This window comes from Mesocricetus auratus, unplaced genomic scaffold (assembly GCF_017639785.1).
Source record: "Mesocricetus auratus isolate SY011 unplaced genomic scaffold, BCM_Maur_2.0 Super-Scaffold_100003, whole genome shotgun sequence".
In the NCBI taxonomy this organism is placed as follows: Eukaryota; Metazoa; Chordata; class Mammalia; order Rodentia; family Cricetidae; genus Mesocricetus; species Mesocricetus auratus.
Window position 1 is genome coordinate 6,150,889 of NW_024429188.1, and position 17,958 is coordinate 6,168,846.

Sequence of the window (17,958 nt, forward strand, 5' to 3'; positions counted from 1 at the left end):
GGCAAAAGCAGTTTCTTTGCCCAGTGGCTAACCTTGCCACAATGAAAGCAAACTCTGTAAGGAGTTTTTTCAATGCTCTTCATCTGAAGTAAACTGGTGCTGCCAAGAGCAGACATGTCACATTGCCATGAAAAACCCTATATTAACAAAACATTTTAAATGTCATATTCTATGGGTCTTTGAAGTGTTTGAAGACCATCTATCTAAAATATATCTCTGTATGATCTTGAAAACATACCAAACATATCTATAAATTTGATTGTTACAGATGACTACTAACCTATGTTTCTTGATTATACTACATAGTTTTTAATAATAGCTTTTAAAAACTAGAATAGTGGTGCTGGAGAGATGGATCATCAGTTAAGAGCACTAGCTGCTCTCCAGAAGTCCTGACTTCAATTCCCAGCAACTGCATGGTGGCTCACAGCTATCTGTTATGAGATCTGGTGCCGTCTTCTGGCTGGCAACCATACATATAGGCAGAACTGTGTACATAATATATAAATAAATCTTTAAAAAAGCAACACATCTTTAAAAAAAACTAGAATATTACCTTAAATTTTAAAATGAACTGCATAGGTTCATTTTAAGACAAGAGTAGAAACATATATAAAGTGTAACAAAATAACTTTAAATTTGTATCAATATACTATATTTCCCTAATAACAAACATCCATAACCCCTCAAATAACCAACAGCCACCCACACCATTTGTTGGGAATGTGGACATCATTTTCTCTAGACTGCTTCCTATTGTCTGTGAACAAAGCATCTTTAGGGGTTCCTGAGAAAAACTGAGATAATGGTCAAGTCCTGGGAAGACCAGCAGTAACTTTTTTTGTTATTGTTGTTTTGTTTTTGAGACAAGATTTCTCTGTAGCTTTGGAACCTGTCCTGGAACCCACTCAGGGAACCAGGCTGGCCTTGAACTCACAGAGATATATCTGCCTCTGTCTCCCGAGTGCTGGGATTAAAGGTGTGTGCCACCACAGCCTGGCCAGCAGTAACCTTTGATAGATATCACCTGCCAAGTTTCAGGAAGTCTCCCCCTAGTCAAAGCTGTTCCGCCTTAATCTGGAACGAATCCACAGTCTCTTGTATCCTGTGGAAACAAAAGCAAAACATTTTCTCCAAAGCATTTTTAACTTTCATTTGACAAATTTTTTTGTTGCCATTTTAAAGTTAAGTCATTCTTAAAATATCTAGCCTGGTTTATTTCAAGTCCTTTCAATCCCACATCTTTTGTCAGCTGTTGTTTGCTTATCAACAATCAAAAAATTCAAAATCAACACAATATTGTTTATATAGGATCCATACTCCCTGTGTATTTCCATTGTTATGTGGCTTTTTCTTTTATATTACTTTTACTCTCTCTTTATAAACTTTATCATTTTTAAACTATTTCTTTCTCTTACTGTCTATACTCCTTTTATTTCTTTCTTAAGCCTACGCACATCACAAAACACACTGGAACCTGTTTAGAGGTGCCCCCCCCATCTGGACCTATATTATTTAGGCTTTTTTGACCATGTGAGCAAACTTTAAACTGCTAAGCTACAGGTGGGCTCTTCATTGGTTGGCTCTGCCTGCTTCTATGTTTGTGAGAGCCAAGGCTAAATCTCAAGGCCTGGTCAAAAGGTGCATTTGACCAGGAACTGCATTCAAGCCCCCAGCTATCGAATGCCAGTGCTCTGCACTGTGGCAGGATTTTTTTTACTTAGTTTTTAAATTCTATTTATCATGAAAACAGCTGTTTACATTCTCTTCTTTGAGTCAGAATTTCTTAAAGGCGACACATATCTTTCCCCCCCTTTGTTCAGCTTTCTCAGGCCATAGGGATATTTAATCCTCATGTTGGTACATCAAAACGCAGGTTTTTTGGATTTTGTTTTTGTTCTATTTTGTTTTACTGTTACTCCTTTGGCTATTGGATCTTTGGATATTTGGGGACCTGGCACCCAGCTCACAACTAAACACATGGGGGCTTATTCTTTCTTATAAACACCTGGCCTCAGCTTGGCTTCTTTCTAGTTGGCTTTTCTTAAATTATCCCATCTACCTTTTGCCTTAGGCTTTTATCTTTATCCTATATACTTACATTTCTTTACTTCTTACTTCATGGCAAATCTGTGTTGCTGGGTGGCTGGTCCCTGGCATTCTCCTCTCCTGTTTTTCCGCGTTCCTTGATCCTTCCTCCCAGATTTATTCTCCTGTTTATTCTCTCTGCCTGCCAGCCCTGCCTATCCTTTCTTCTGCCCTGCCATTGGCTATTCAGCTCTTTATTAGATCAATCAATCAGTTATTCTAGACAGGCAAAGTAACACATCTTTACAGAGTTAAACAAATGCAACATAAAAGAATGCTTCATATTGTTGCATCATTAAAGAAATGTTACACAGCATAAACAAATGTAACACATCTTTAATATTTCAGAACATAACTTAAGACCAATGAGAAAAATTAAGTCAGATGTGGTGACACATACCTAGATTTTCAGTCACTCAAGAAACTCAGGCCACTTTGGCTATAAAACCAAGCCTCTATCCCAAAAGGAAACAAAATAGAAGAGAATTAGTAAGAATTAGCATAAATACTAATTTATCTTTACCATGTAATCCATCTTTAACTTACAGGCTAATTGATGATTTAGGTTGAATCTAACTGTGTATCCAATGTGTGACAAACCTTGACAGCTACCCAGGTACTAGGAGCCTACAGAAGAAAGGAAAATGTCACTTTCTTTTCTAAAGTTAAGAATTTTTATTTTCCAGACCTTGTGTTTTAGGGACTTAGCAGACATTAAGTTCAATATAGTTGGGGAGAAAACCCTATCAACCTGAGAATGTTTCCCAAATGTGTCTAACATGATATATATTCATGTATTTACTTACTTGAGATAGGGTCTTTCTATACAGCCCTGGCTGACCTAGAGTTCACTATGTAGTCCCGAAGCAGCTGGCCTGATAGAAAGATGTAATGTCCTCTTGAAGACACAGTTACAGTGCCCACTAGGTAGCAGCAGTCTGGAGGGTTGGGACAGTGTTCTCCAGAAGGCAGTATATGTTTTGAATCAGCATCCAATAATCATGACCTGGTTATAATTTTCATTTAGAAATTAAGGATAACATAAGAAGATGTGATGTTGTGTCAAGCTGACAAGGGGTGGAATTGTGATGGCTATTCTTGGTTGTCAACTTGACTACATTTGGAATAAAATAAAACCTAAGCTGCTGGATACACCTGTAAGGAATTTTTTTGATTGGATCATTTGAAATGGGAAGACCCATCTTAAACCTGGGCCACACCTTTGGGTGGTAGCTTATATAAAGGACATTAAAGAAGTAAGCTTAGAAGCCGGGCTGTGGTGGTGCAAGCCTTTAATACCAGTACTCGGGAGGCAGAGGCAGGCGGATCTCTGTGAGTTCGAGGCTTGGCTGGACCTACAGCCTCCAAAACAATACAAAGAAACCCTGTCTCGTAAAACCAAAAGAAAAAAAAGGAAAAAAAAAGAAGTAAGCTTAGCTCTTTGCCTGCTTGCCCTCACTCTCATTGGCAAGTTCATTACTCCATTGGTATTAGAACCTATTTCTCTGGGATTCTCACACATACTGAAAACTGTAACAGGGCCCCAGACCTCATTAGGCTCCCAAGCAGACCTTAGCAAAACTGACTCCATGATGGAAGTATCATTCTGGCTGCAAAACTGAGCACACAGACAACACCACCTGCCAAAAATGAAAAAAAAAAAAGACCTAACCCATCAAAGTCCATAGTTCTGGGAAAGTCTCTAAATGTACTAACCTTGCTTTTTGGCTTCTGTAGTTCTGCTTCTGGCTAACTGTTCTTGTTAACTGAAGTATGTCAACCCAGAGCATGGTTTTTGAGCCTAAAAGCTCCCCCAAGAGAAAGGCTCAGGGCTACACTGGGATCCAGAGCATCCATTGCAGTCACTGGACAGCTAATAAAGACTTTCTGTTAGATTAAACCCATGTCTGGGCAGTCTTCTCTGGTGAGTACCCCACAACATTTCTGGAGGTTCCACTAAGATCTCCAGACTCCAAACCTTGAGACACTGAGGAGGGTGTCTCAGAGCCCCCTGGAGCAGGGAAGAGTGTGGTGGTATAAGGACTCCTAGGGGGTGGGCAACCTGAGTTTCACATCCCCAAGATTCCCTTGGATCAATTGCTGTCTAAAGACTTGGAGGAACCTGACACCTCCACCCAAAAATAAACTAGAAAGTCACCTGGTCTGTCACTTCCAGAGGTGAGCCTGGTTAAGGCACCTTCTGTTGGGACACATAGGAGAGGTCTGACACAGCTGCTGATTCAGTGTCTGGAATCCACATGACATCTACATCACTGTTGATGAACTTTCTTGTCAGGAACCATCAGCTCACAAACAATGACATGGAGATTTATTATTAATTATTAATGTTTAGCCTATAGCTTAGGTTTGTCCCACTAACTCATAACTTAAATTAACCCATTTCTATTCATCTACATGTTGTCAAGTGACTCATGGTTTTTTCCTTTCCTCCTGTATGTCTTACTCCCTCTGCAGCCAGCTGGTGACCCTCCTTTTTCCTTCCCCTCTGTCCTCAGAAGCCCTGTCTAACCTCTTCTGGTCTAGCTATTAGCCATTCAGCTCTTTATTAAACCAAACATAGTGACATAGCTTCACACAGTATAAAGAAATATTCTGCAACACATCACTGGATACCACTGTCTGTTTGGGTATGGTGGCCACACCTCTCTCTCTCTCTCTCTCTCTCTCTCTCTCTCTCTCTCTCTCTCTCTCTCTCTCTCTCTCTGTCTGTCTGTCTGTCTGTCTCTCTCTGTGTGTGTGTGTGTGTGTGTGTGTGTGTGTGTGTGTGTGTGTTTATCTCTAGTGTGAGACATCCCTTGCCCCAGATGCATAATACCTGTGCTCCTTCCTGTTGGGGACTCAAATCCTTTTGGCCCTGCCAGATTGTCTAGAGAAGCTCCACTTAAAAAGTTCTGTTTGCTCCACTTGCAGAGTGCTTACCTGTTTCATCACTTGACTTACTTGCTCATGGTCAGGGTTGGTCCTGGTCCCCAGGTGAAAGTGATGAAGGTCAGACCTTTCATCTTGAGGGTACCCTGACATCTAAGCACAAAGGGAGGAGAAATTAGATCCCCAAGATTCCCCAAGGTGTAAATTGCTTCCTAAAAAGCCCATAGGAAGGGGAACAGTTCTCCTGGGCTGAGCCCAAAGGAAAAAAAGTTACATTCCTTCCTCTTTCATGTTTTATAACTCCATTTTTGCCAGTAATCTGCATAATTGAAAAACTCAAAACCTACCTTTCTCTGAAAAAAAATCACCCCCAGGCCAGGCAGGAGGGTCACTGCCGGACAATGCAGTGTGGATAGAACAGATTTTCCCTTCTGACCAATATAAACCAAGGAGACAATTTTTACTAGGTTCTTTTTAGATGGATTAGAGACAGCTGCTACAAAGATTTCCTTTGTTACCCAGTTGGGTCCCAGATATTTAAAAAGTTATTTAAGTTTAAAAATTCAAAGGAAAACTGAAGAGTGGATAGAGAAAATGTGGTACATTTACACAATGGAGTACTATTCAGCAGAAAAAAAACAATGGAATCCTGAGATTTGCAGGCAAATGGATGACACTAGAAGAAACCATCCTGAGTGAGGTAACGCAGTCACAAAAAGAGAAACATGGCATGTACTCTCTCATATATGGATTTTAGACATAGATCTGGGGAGTGGCAGCCTACAATCCCATGGCCAGAGAGTCTGGGAAACAGAACCTTCATTCAGTGGCTGACGGAAGAAGAGGCAGACTCCCATGGTTAAGTACTGAGCTGAACTCAAGAAAGCCAGTAACAGAGAGGGAGGACTGATGACCAAAGGGATTAAGACTGGGCTGGTTTAACCCCCAGAAACAGCTGACCTGACAAAGGTTAACTCTTGAATCCCAGGCATCAGCCTGGGAATCCAGCATGGGACTGATCAAGATCCCCTGAATGTGGGTGTCAGTGAGGAGGCCTAGGTAATCTATTGAGCCTTGGGTAGTAGATCAGTATTTATCCCGAGTATACACAAGGACTTAGGACTCCCATCCAACAATGTGAGGTGCACTCTCACCCTGAACACTTGGGGAAGGGTCTAGGCCCTGCCCTGTATGAAATGACAGACTATGGACACCCCCATGGAGGGCCTCACCCTCCCTGGGGAAATGAGGGGATAATGGGTGGGTTGGGAGGAGGGCAAGGGAGGAGGGGAGGGAAAGGGAGAGGGACCTGAAACTGACTTGTGAAGCAACCTTGTTTCTAATCTAAATTTAAACTGAAAAATAAATAAAAAAAATTCAGAGGAATAAGTAGATCTCAATTGCTTGAGGTAGCTCAAAAGGTGTTCAGCAACACAGATCTGATTAGTACAAGACCTTTGCATAAACTGAAGCCACAGTCATCTTCTCTGATGATGTGACACAGTTAAACTTACAGATACCCAGCAAAATTTTAGTGTCTTACCCTCTGTCAGAAGAATATCTGTTGTAAAATAATCTTTTGAACACTGTCAAAATGTACCACTTGGATTGGTTTAATAATAGCAGGATGTTGAGGCAGAGAAAAGGCTGTGAAGACATACAGGAAAGGCCAGGGAGACATACAGTGAGCAGGACCGGCACTATGGGGACGAGGTAATAAAGCCATGAGGCAGAGAGTTAATTCAAGTTATAACAGCAAGTTAGAAACAAGCCTACACTATCGGCAAAATGTTCATAATTAATAATAAGTATTGATGTTATGATTTAGGAGCTTGCAGGACAGAGAAAGACTAGCTACAAATATCTCCTAGCTGAAAGTTCTGCCTCCAATCAAAAGGTACATTTGACTATCTCTCAAATTCACAACAAAGAGTCTTGGGGGTATGGGCAGAAACCCTCCAGGACTGACGAAACACCAAGTTCCTGTAATTGTTCGACTAGCCAGTTCAGCTACCCATGTCCAGATCAATCAATACCCAGTGACCCTGGACACAAAAGGGGAAATTGCAGTCGATATTACCTGTCCTGAAGAGACAGGAATCCTGGTCCCCTGCCAGTCACCCTGGAATACAGTTCTCCTGCCTGTGAAGACACCTGGGACCTCCGATTCACATAAGTCTGATTCTTTCAGAGAAACAGGTGTATACTGTCTTGGACCTGAAAGATGCATTCTTCTGCTTCCCATTGGCAGAGATGAGCCAACCCACCTTTCCTTTTAAATGGACAGACCCAGAAGGAGGTTATAGCAGGCAACGTACCTGGACCAAGTTGCCTCAAGATTTAAATACATTAAATGCAGAATTCCTGCCCTTCCATGAGAATTTTTCCTGGAAAAACAGATTATAAAAGGGCCACTGAGGACTGCTACAAGAGTTATAGACCTTGGGCTACAGAATGTCAGCTAAGAAAGCCCTACTTTGTAGAAGGCTACCCATCTTGGCTACCAGCAAAAGGAGTCTGTCTCTACATGGACCCCACAGAATGGGAAAGGGACAATACCTCCTGAACAAATTGGGAGTATGGGGGGAGTGGGAAGGGAGGGAGAAGAAAGAGGAGAGGAGAAGAGGAGGAGGGAAGGAAAACATGAGGGATCAGGAAGATTGAGTCCAGGGTAGAATAGAGGAGAGCAAGAAAAGATGCCATAATAGAGGGAACCATTATACATTTAAAGAGAAATCTGCTACTAGGAATGTGTCCACAGATCCACAAGGATGACCCCAATTAAGAATCTAAGCAATAGTGGAGAGGCTACCTTAAATGCCCTTCCCCTATAATGAGATTGACGACTACCTTATAGGCTATTCTAGAGCCTTCATTCAGTAGCTGATGGAAGCAGAAGCAGAGATTCATAGCTGAGCACTGAGCTGAACTCCTGGAATCCAGTTGCAGAGAGGGAGGAGTGATAAGCAAAGGAGTCAAGACCCAGATGGGGAAACCCACAGAAACAGCTGACCTGAGCAAGTGGGAGCTCATGAACTCCAGTCTGACAGCTGGGGACCCCTGAACGTGGGTGTCAGTTAGGAGGCCTGGGACCTCTGTAAGTGGAACCAATATTTATCCCTAGTGTATGAATCAACTTTGGGAGCCCATTCCCCATAGAGGGATACTCTCTCAGCCTAGACACAAAAGGGAGGGCCTAGACCCTGCTCCAAATGATGTGACAGACTTTGATTATCCTTCATGGAAGGCCTCACTCTTCCTGGGGAGTAGAATGGAGATGGGATGGGGGTTCGGTGGGGGCATGGGAGGATGGGAGGGAGAGGGAACTGGGATTTATATGTAAAATAAGATTGTTTCTAATTTGAAGAAAAATTTATAAAAAATAAAATAAAATAAAACTCTTTGGTACTAGGGATTGAAAAAAAGGGGGGGAGCCTGTCTCAGAGTAGGATTGCTGCCATCCTTCAGACCCCAACTCCAAAGTCTAAGACACAGGTTCAAGAGTTCCTAGGTACAGCTGGCTATTGCTGCCCCTGGATACCAGAGTTTGTGGAAATAGCAAAACCTCTATATACCAGCACAAAGAGGGTACCGAATCCCTAATTTGAACTTAGACTAAACAAAAGACATTTGAGGCTTGAAAAACAGCTCTGACTTTGACTCCAGTCCTACCACTACAGATGTCAAAATCTTTTCATCTTTGTCCACAAAAAAAGACACTATAAAAGGGTTTTAACTTAAACTTTGGGTTCATGGAAAAGCCATTTGACATGCCTGTCCCAATGATTGAACCCTGTAGCCACAGGATGGCCCACCTGTCTAAGAGCTGTGGCAGCTACTGCTATTCAAATAAAAAGGAAGCAAGCAAACAAAACAAGTTAACTCTGGGTCAAGATCGCATACTCACAGCACAGCACAACATGGTTGAGGCCCTGCTCTGAGGAGCTCCAATGCTGGCTGGCTGCCTAATGACTCTGTGACCCATCCTTGAGTCTGGCTTGAGAGAGCCCCCACCATCAATCCTGTTACCCTCTTGCCTGATGATAACCTGCAGGTGCTCATCCCTAACTGTCAGATGAAAGATGAGACCAGGTGCATGGGAGCTACAGCAGTTACTTTAAGTGAGTTGATTTGGGCCCAAGTCAAGTACCTCAGCCCAGAGAGAACTGACCTATCTGGCCCATGTTCTCAGTTGGAGAAAAGGACAGTGCACCAACACATACATGGACCATCACTATGCTTTTACTACCACACATGTCCATATACGATCTATAGAAAAAGAGGTTTTGTCACTGTTGGGAAACAGAATACTAGAAAATAGTGGCTTTCCTAGAGGCTATTTGGCTTCCCCTACAAATTGCTGTACTCTACTGCCAGCCCACTGACAAGGCTGTCCAACAAACTATTGATGACAAACTTCTGATGACAGACCCTTGACTCAGTGCTGCCTGTGACTCCATGGTAAAGAAGAAATGGACAGCTCAAACCCACAGGATAACGGAGGACACCAGAGGGAAACATTCTCCCAGAAACAACTGGCAGGTCTCTGGTAACTGACGTTCACCAAGCTACTTATCTAAGGTTCACAAAACTTTCTGAGTTGCTCAGATCAAGGCGTACTATACATAGACTGGACAGCCTAGTGTGGGATGCCTCAGCCAGATGCGAGTTTGTGCTCAAGTAAATCAAAAACAGAGAGCCCTAGTCTGTAGTCATACTAGCTAATACCTTCTCTGTATCTGAGGACAGTGGGGGTTGGACCATGACCATGTATTCATACCCAAAGTGCAAAACATAAGACTCAGGGAGTAGAAGAGCTCAGGACCCAATGAAACCTTCATTTCAATGGGTCCATAGTCCAGAGACAGTCCATTTGGCACCTGCATCTGTGGCTTCTGTTTTCTTGACCTAGGTGTTGTGATGCCAGCTCCCTTCAATGACATAGGAGTAAAAAGAATTGCTTTGTAGGGCCCTTTCCAGGCTAGTTTAAGTGCCCCTTTGGCTACTCAGTTGACCCAGATGGTATCACTGTACTTGAACAAGGAGAAATTTGTGATGGACTCAGATAGTTAAATGAATAGCCTGTATGGAGAATTGGAGGGTGTAGTGACTTGAGAAAGGAATGGTTAAATAGTTCCTGCCAGTTGCTAGTTTCTAAGCCTGGGAAGCAGTGGGGGAGGTCTTCCAAACATAGCCTCACGGAGGGTAAATCTCACCCTAATATGAGATAAAGCAGGGCAAAGCAAAGCAAAGGGCGGAGGTCTATCCATCCTCCTCTGGACTCTAATGAGAGTTTTGTAAGATTTTCTTTTAACGTCTTGTTTATTCTTTTTAACCTGCCAAGAACTCTGAAGTCTATATACATGTCTAAAGCTCTGGCCATTAATTGAGAGGATTTGGCTATGATAGCTGGGACATTGTTGGATCTCATTGCTAGGAGGAGGCCAAACCAGGGGACCAGTTACTGGAGAGTTGAAGCTATTTGAACAGTTTCAGTCTGAGTGGGGAACACTTCTACCCACCCAAAAAAGATTATCTATAAAAACTGGCAAGCACTTTTATCTCCCTTAGCAGGTCAGGTCTTGGATGAAGTCAGGTTCCCCAGAGTTTATTGGGGTGTTGGTCTCTCATTTGGACCCCCCCCCACTGCACTCAGGCCTGGACTGGAAACTGAGGAAGACAGACACAGGGAAAGCATTAGCTAGTGTGACTACAGACCAGCAATTTATATTCCATCTTGACCTTTACTTGCTGAGGTCCACACTAAGTGTCTGGTTGTGTTAGAGAAAAAGAAAGATGGGAATTTGTCTTCTAAGATAGAAATACAGAGTTTACAACACTACAGCTGGACCCCTAGTTTCCAGAAACAAGGGAGTTTCCATTGTAAAGACTGGGGTTGTAAAACTGAGGCTTCCTGAAAAATTCCTTTAAAAAGATTCTGGTCTTAGGGAAACAGGAAAAACCTGGGGATAGAGTTAATTATTCCCATCCAAAAGTCAGCCAGGATTGCTGGTTATGCTTAGACACTACATAGGGTTAGGAACTAACAAAACTGTCAGCCCATTGACTGACAACTCACTGTGATGGTGACAGCCTAGATTAATGTTTGAGGACTTACAAGGGGATGAAACTTGTCTAATGTACAAAACCTTTAACCTATATACTTGCCCTTATTCTGATGCCTGCTACTCTGCCTTATGGGTTAATTCATCTGGATAACAGCAATTACCGAGACGACTTGGTGGGCGTGTACCAATGGTTTGACTAAATGTGCCTCTTCTGATGATTCCCAAACTGAGTAGACAGGTTGATCAGGACCTAGAGATATTAAAACAACAGTTAAAGTCCCTTGCAGGAATGGTCACACAAAATTAGAGGAGAGCCTCAGACTTATTTCTCATGAGATAAGGGGGACTATATGGCTTTGGAGAAAACCTGCTGTTTCTATGGCAATCAATCAGAAGTAATTGGAAAAAAAACTTGTCATGGCTGGAGAAAACTACAAAAGAGATTGCCTTAGTTAGCTTTTCTAATGCTCTGAAGGAACAGCATGACCACAGCAACTCTCATAAAGGAAAACATTCAGCTGAGGCTAGCTTACAGTTCAGAGGATTAGTCTATTTTCATCCCAGTGGGTGGCAAGCAGGCAGAGGTAATGCTGGAGGAGGAGCTAAGAGTTCTACATCTTGACTGACAGGCAACAGGAAGTGAACTGTAATACTGGGCACAGCTTAAGCATAGGAGACCTCAAAGCCCACCCTCAAAGTGACACACTTCCTCCGACAAGGCCATACCTACTCCAACAAGGTCACACCTCCTACTAGTGCCACTCCATTTAGAGGCCATCTTTCAAACCACCACAGACATTAATCATAAAATTTGTACCAGTCCATCTTCTTGTGGCTCCCTTGCTAACTACTCTGATATCAGCACTGGCTAGGCCTTTACTTCTCATTCTGATTGGATTAGCAGCAGGCCCATCTAAATCTATTTGGCCAATTATATATTTAATGAAATTAATGGTCTTTAGGGCCAACTCAACTTCTTTAGAGCAGGATGACTACATCGTTTAACTCATTCACTAAGACCATTGGGGAATATAACAGGGCCCCAGACTTAGTAGGCCCTAGACCTTAGCACAACTGACTCCATGATGAAAGGGCTATTCAGGCCATAAAACTCAGCACATAGATAGCACTACCTGTCAAAATTAAAAACAAAGGCCTAATCCATCAAAGTCCATAGTCCTGGAAAAGTCTCTAAACGTACTAACTTGCTATTTTGCTTCTGTAGTTCTGCTTCTAGCTATTCTTCTTGTTAACTGATTTATATCAAACCAAGACATAGTTTTTGTGCTTAAAAGTCACCCTGGGATAGGATTGGGGCTATGCTGGGATCCCAAACACTCAGTGTAGTTGCAAGCTGACTAATAGATTTTCTATTGGCTTAAACCCATGTCTAAGCAGTCTTCTCTGATGGCTACCCCCAACAAAGAGCAGCTAAGACATTCATTCTAGAACTTTTCACCAGGAGACAGTCATTGTTAGAGCAATCAGACCATAGATTTTAAACCACTAATCACACATACACACATACACACACAAACACAATGAATATCTATGTATATACATGTATATATGCATATATATGTGCATATACATAAATACATACATACATACATTTGTTCTGTTCCTCTAGAGAACCATGAGCCACTTGAGTTATAAAGCCAGATCTCCATCTCAAAACAAAGAAAAAAGAGAATAATTAGCAGAAGTACAAATAGTAATTCATCTTAACCACGTAATACAATTTGGAGCTTTAATTTCCAGGCTAATTGATGTTTTAGGTTGAACACAACTGTCTATACAATTTGTAACAAATCTTGAAGTTACTGAGGTACAAGGAGCCTACATAAGAAAAGAAAGTGTTGAAGTTCATTTCTAAAGTAAAGAATTTATATTTCACAGACCTTGGGTTTTAGGGAGTTAGACGATATCAAGTTCAATATAATTTTTTGAGGGTGTGGCAAGTCAAACTGAGAATTTTTCTCAAGTGTGGTTAATCTGATATGTATTTATTTATTTGAGATAGAATCTCACTATGCAGCTCTGATTACCTGGAACTCATCACATAGAGCAGCGTGACCTTGAACTCACAGATATTCATCTGCCTCTCTGCACTATGAATGTTGGGATTAAAGGTGTGCACCACCATACCTTACCTAACTTGACTCTTGAAATAAGTCAGATTTTTCTTTTCTTTTGTAACATACCCTCAGACTTTAGAAGGCCTCCAAACCTTAGCACAACTGAATCCATGATGGATGCACCCTTCAGGCTGCAAAATTCAGCATGTAGATGGCACCACCTGCAAAATGAAAACAAAGTTAATTTATCAAAGTCTACTGTTCCAAGAAAGTCTCTTAAAAGTACTAACCTTGATTTTTTTTGTAATTTTTTTTTTACATTAGAAACAAGCTTGCTTCACAGGTCAATCCCAGCTCTCTCTCCCTCCCCTCCTACCCCTTCCTCCAGCCCCCACCCAATTCCCACTCCGATCCCTAGGAAGGGTGAGGCCCTCCATAGACGATGTCCAGAGTCTGTCATTTCATCCAGGGCAGGGCCTAGACCCTCCCCCAAGAGTCCAGGCTGAGAGAGCATCTCTCATTGTGGGATGGGCACTCAAAGTCCATTTGTACGCCACTAACCTTGATTTTTGGCTCCTGTAGTTCCACTTCTGGTTACCTGTTCTTGTTAACTGAAGTGTGTCAACCCAGAATATTGTTTTTGTTCTTAAAAGCTCACCCTGAGAAAGGTTTGGGGCTACACTGGGATCCTGAACACTCAGTGCAGTCACAGATCAGATAAATGACTTTCTGTTGACTTAAACCCATGTCTGAGCAGTTTTCTCTGGTGCATACCCCACAACATTCTTAAAGGCTGGTTTTTCTTCTAGATGGTAGCTTCCCTTTTGGCTGTCCACACACAGAATCTTACACTGGTGTTTATTTCATGGCCATATCACTTACGTACTTAATAAGTATCTTGGTGGATGGGGCTCAGATATCACTTTTCTGTGATGTCCAACTGGAGATTTTGATAAGTCAAAGCACTCTATTTACATTGTCATTATTTTTGACATAGTTTGATTTTATATTATATATGTTTTATATCATTCAAGTATACATCAATTATCATATGTTTTATAAAGAACTTTTCATTCTAACATTATTTTTGCTTTTTAAATGTTATTCTAAAGTAATCCCTCCATTACTGAAATGGAGAAAAGCATCATTTCATGGTTTCATTGTTCACTGCCAGTATTTTTATCCCAGAGTTCTCCCTTTCTTACTTGGTATGAGAGAAAGAAGGGGAAGAAATGGGGCCTCATCAAGGAGATGCATCCATAATTCTGTTGTCTTAGTAACAGCTCTGCTTCTCATCTCTATTGAGTGATTCAGCTCAGGCAGGGACATTGTGCTTGGCAACCGGGAACAGGTAATAGCCTACCTTCCTCTTTGTTGTTCATTGTTAAGAGGCTGAAGCAAAAAGATAATGATTGTTGCCAGGGAAACCAAAGCTGAATCTTTCAAAGCCGTGAGGGAGAAAATGTCAAGAATTATAGAAAATGGATGATAGATGCATTTTCATCCACCCACACTCATGGACTGAGACTATTATGTGCTCATTAGAAGGGTTTTGTTGTGTACAAACAAGTGATTCTTCCTGACATAATGAATGGTCAGAGAAAGTGACACAAGAAAAGCAGAGAACACAGACAGTAAATGGGAGAAATATAATTTTTAGAAATCATATATTTCCTTTTAAGACTCATTTTGATATCCATGTTCTACTTTAACCCACATTTCTATAGAATTATCAAACAAGCCTTACCTGAAAGAAAATAGACTCTTCTTTTTTGTTTGTTTATTAATAATTCCCATTAGGACATATCTGAGTCCCAGGAACCTATGACGCTTTCTTGTAGCTCTGCCTTTATTATAAAAGTGGCACCTCCTGTACAAGCTGCAGGCCAGCATCAGTTTAAAATTTGGAGTGAAAATCCAAAATGGCAGCTACCATGTGTGCACACATACACTTACATATGGTAAAAAAAAAAAGAACAGGGCTGCTGAGGATTTATCTTAGTGGGAAAGTGATGGACAAAATATCCCAAATACCAACCCCACCAAATTCTCAGCATGGTACAAACACACACAGACACAGACATACAGACACACACACACACACACACCAATGCAGCATTATAAAAACAAATCACAGAAATAAATAGGCACATCCCAGATGCCAGAAACACAAAGTCTCTAGCATAAATTGGGAAAGCATGCATAAGAAAGAAATTAAGGGAACAGGAAAATTCAGTCAGTGGCAAATTACAAGAGAGCAAGAAAAGAGACACCATAAGAGAGGGAGCCATGATAGGTCTAAAGAGGAATCTGGCACTAAGGAAATGTCTAGAGATATACAAGGATGACCCCACCTAAGAATCTAAGCAATAGTCGAGAGGCTACCTTAAATGCCCTTTCCCTATAATGAGATTGATGACTACCTTAACTGCCATTCTAGAGCCTTCATCCAGTGGCTAATGGAGGCAGAAGCAGAGGCAGACACCCACAGCTAAGCACTGAGGTGAACTCTTGGAATCTAGTTGCAGAGAGGGAGGAGTGATGAGCAAATGGATCAAGAACAGGCTGAAGAAATCCACAGAAACAGCTGACCTGAACAAGGGGGAGCTCACGGACCCCAGACTGATAGCTGGAAAACCAGCATAGGACCAACCCGGACCCCTTGAATGTGGGTGTCAGTTCGGAGGCATGGGCAATCTTTAGGGCCTCTGACAGTGGACCAGTATTTATCCATAGTACACAAATGAACTTTGGGAGCCCATTCCACATAGAAGGATACTCTCTCAGCCAAGACACACAGGGGAGGGTCTAGGCCCTGCTCCAAATGATGTGACAGGCTTCGAAGATCCCCCATGGAGGGCCTCACCCTCCCTGGGGAGCAGAAAGGGGATGGGATAGGGGGCTGGTGAGGGGCAGTGGAGGAGGGGAGAGAGAGGGAACTGGGATTGACAGGTAAAACAACCTTGTTTCTAGTTTATATAAAAAGAATGAAATTAAAGTATCTTCCCACCCTATACACAAAAACCAACTCAAAATCAATTAAAGACTTATACTTAGTACCTGGTACTAATAGAAGAAAACATACAGAAAAGCTTCTGGACATTGGTTATATCATATTTTTTATGTGTCCCCTAAGTCACTGGCAACATAAGCAAAAAACATACAAATGAAATTGCACCAAATCAAAGAGTTTCTGAACAAACAATCAACATGGTGCGAAAAAAGTCTACATTACCAGAGAAAATATGGCAGAGAAAAGTTGCTTATTTCATATCATCCAGGTTGTAGGGGTGGGGGACAGGGGCAGGGCAAGAGAGGGTAGGGAGCAGTGAAGAAGAGTATGCCCTCAGAAACCTACATTCTCCAAATATACCCATGTCCTAATAATACCATCATACTATAAACCCAAGCAATTATTTATTGATTAGGTTAAAGCATTCACTGTCTCAGAGTCCATCAGAAATGTTCTCAGAGAACATTTGTCATATATCATATACAACAGTGTCAACACCCCTAGTATATAAGGGATTTAGACAACTCAATAGTGATGAAAAGAACCCAATTAAAAGTGAGCAGAGGGGCATGAATGTGCATCAATAGCTCAGTGACAGATCACTTACTTAGCATGTGTGAAGCCTAGTTCAATCCCCAGTGCAGAAAAAAATGAAGGCAAAGGATTTGAATCAATATTTTTCCAGAGAAGACTGTTAGGGTTTGAATGTGAAATACACCCACACAGACTCCTGTGTTGGCACGCTTAATCCCCAGCTGGTGATATTTGGGTTGTGGAACCTTTAGAAGGCAAGACCTTGGTGGAGGAAGTGGTTCACTGAGGATCAGAGGCTTAGCCCCAAGCATCTCATTGTCTGTCTGTCTGTCTGTCTGTCTCTCACTCCTGTCTCCTTTCCCTCCTCTCCTTCCTTCCTGGCACACTGGATTATAAGCAGCACACAGTCTGCCACCCTTGCCACCACAGTCACAAAACCATTCCTGCAGTCATGTCTTCCCTCCAGCAATGGAGTACATCCTCAAACTATGAGCCAAAGCAGGTAAGTTCTTCCTGTAACTTACATCTTCTCAGCCATTTGCCAACAGCAATGAGAAAAGTAAAAGACCTATAAATTGTTAGTGTGTATGAAAATGTGCTTAACATCATTAATCATTGGGGGAAAGACAAAGGAATGTCACAGTGAGACACAGATTCATATTTGTTAGAAAGACCATGGTAAAAAAGACAGTAAAACAAGTGTTGGGGAGGGTTAGAAACAAGTGAACTGTTGCACAGCGATTCTGGGAATGTCCATTAGCATAGTCATTATGGGAAACAGTATGGGGTTTCCTCAGAAATTTTGAAGTAGCTGGACCCCATAGTACAGGCCTGTCATCCTAAACATTGGGAGGCTAAGGGGAAAAGACCACAAGTTCAAGGGTAGCCTGGATAAGTTAGTGAGACACTGTCCAAAACCAACAACACAGTGGTCTGAGGACATAGCTCTTGGTTGAATACTTGCCTAACATGTGAGGCCTTAAGCTCAATGCATACATATGCATATATCCATCGCGAAGTATGCTGTAACAGGGGGTGCCGCTGAGGGCTATGTCTTGCCATGTGCTGAGCTGCTCTGCTCCTCCAGGATCCTCTGCTATGATGCCTTAGCTTACCACAGCCTCTCAGCAGTGCAGACCAAGCCACAGACTCAAACCTCTCAAACTGGGAGCCAAACTGAATCTTTCTTTGAACTGTTTCTCTCTGGTGCTTCTTTCTCAGTGATGAAAAGTCTAACACACATCTGATGTGTGGTATTCTGTTATAGCATCTTTATCAGGCTAATACA

At 42.0% G+C, this 17,958-nt stretch overlaps 1 long non-coding RNA gene across 7 annotated transcripts in view; it reads right to left on the reverse strand.

The window, feature by feature from the left end:
• Window positions 1–922: 922 nt before the first annotated feature.
• The window catches only part of LOC110339377, a 40,701-nt gene continuing 23,665 nt past the window's right edge, over window positions 923–17,958 (reverse strand). For 2 of the 7 annotated variants that reach the window (XR_002381508.2, XR_005876722.1), the window contains exons 2-9: window positions 12,657–13,344; window positions 11,207–11,295; window positions 5,050–5,130; window positions 4,247–4,394; window positions 3,660–3,728; window positions 2,635–2,715; window positions 2,489–2,543; window positions 923–1,105 (exon numbers count right to left, since the gene is read on the reverse strand). This is a non-coding gene — a long non-coding RNA (uncharacterized LOC110339377). Of the gene's footprint in view, window positions 1,106–2,488; window positions 2,544–2,634; window positions 2,716–3,659; window positions 3,729–4,246; window positions 4,395–5,049; window positions 5,131–11,206; window positions 11,296–12,656; window positions 13,472–17,958 lie in introns of those variants that run through there. The other 5 variants (XR_002381509.2, XR_005876723.1, XR_002381511.2 and 2 more) reach the window with 5 other exon arrangements.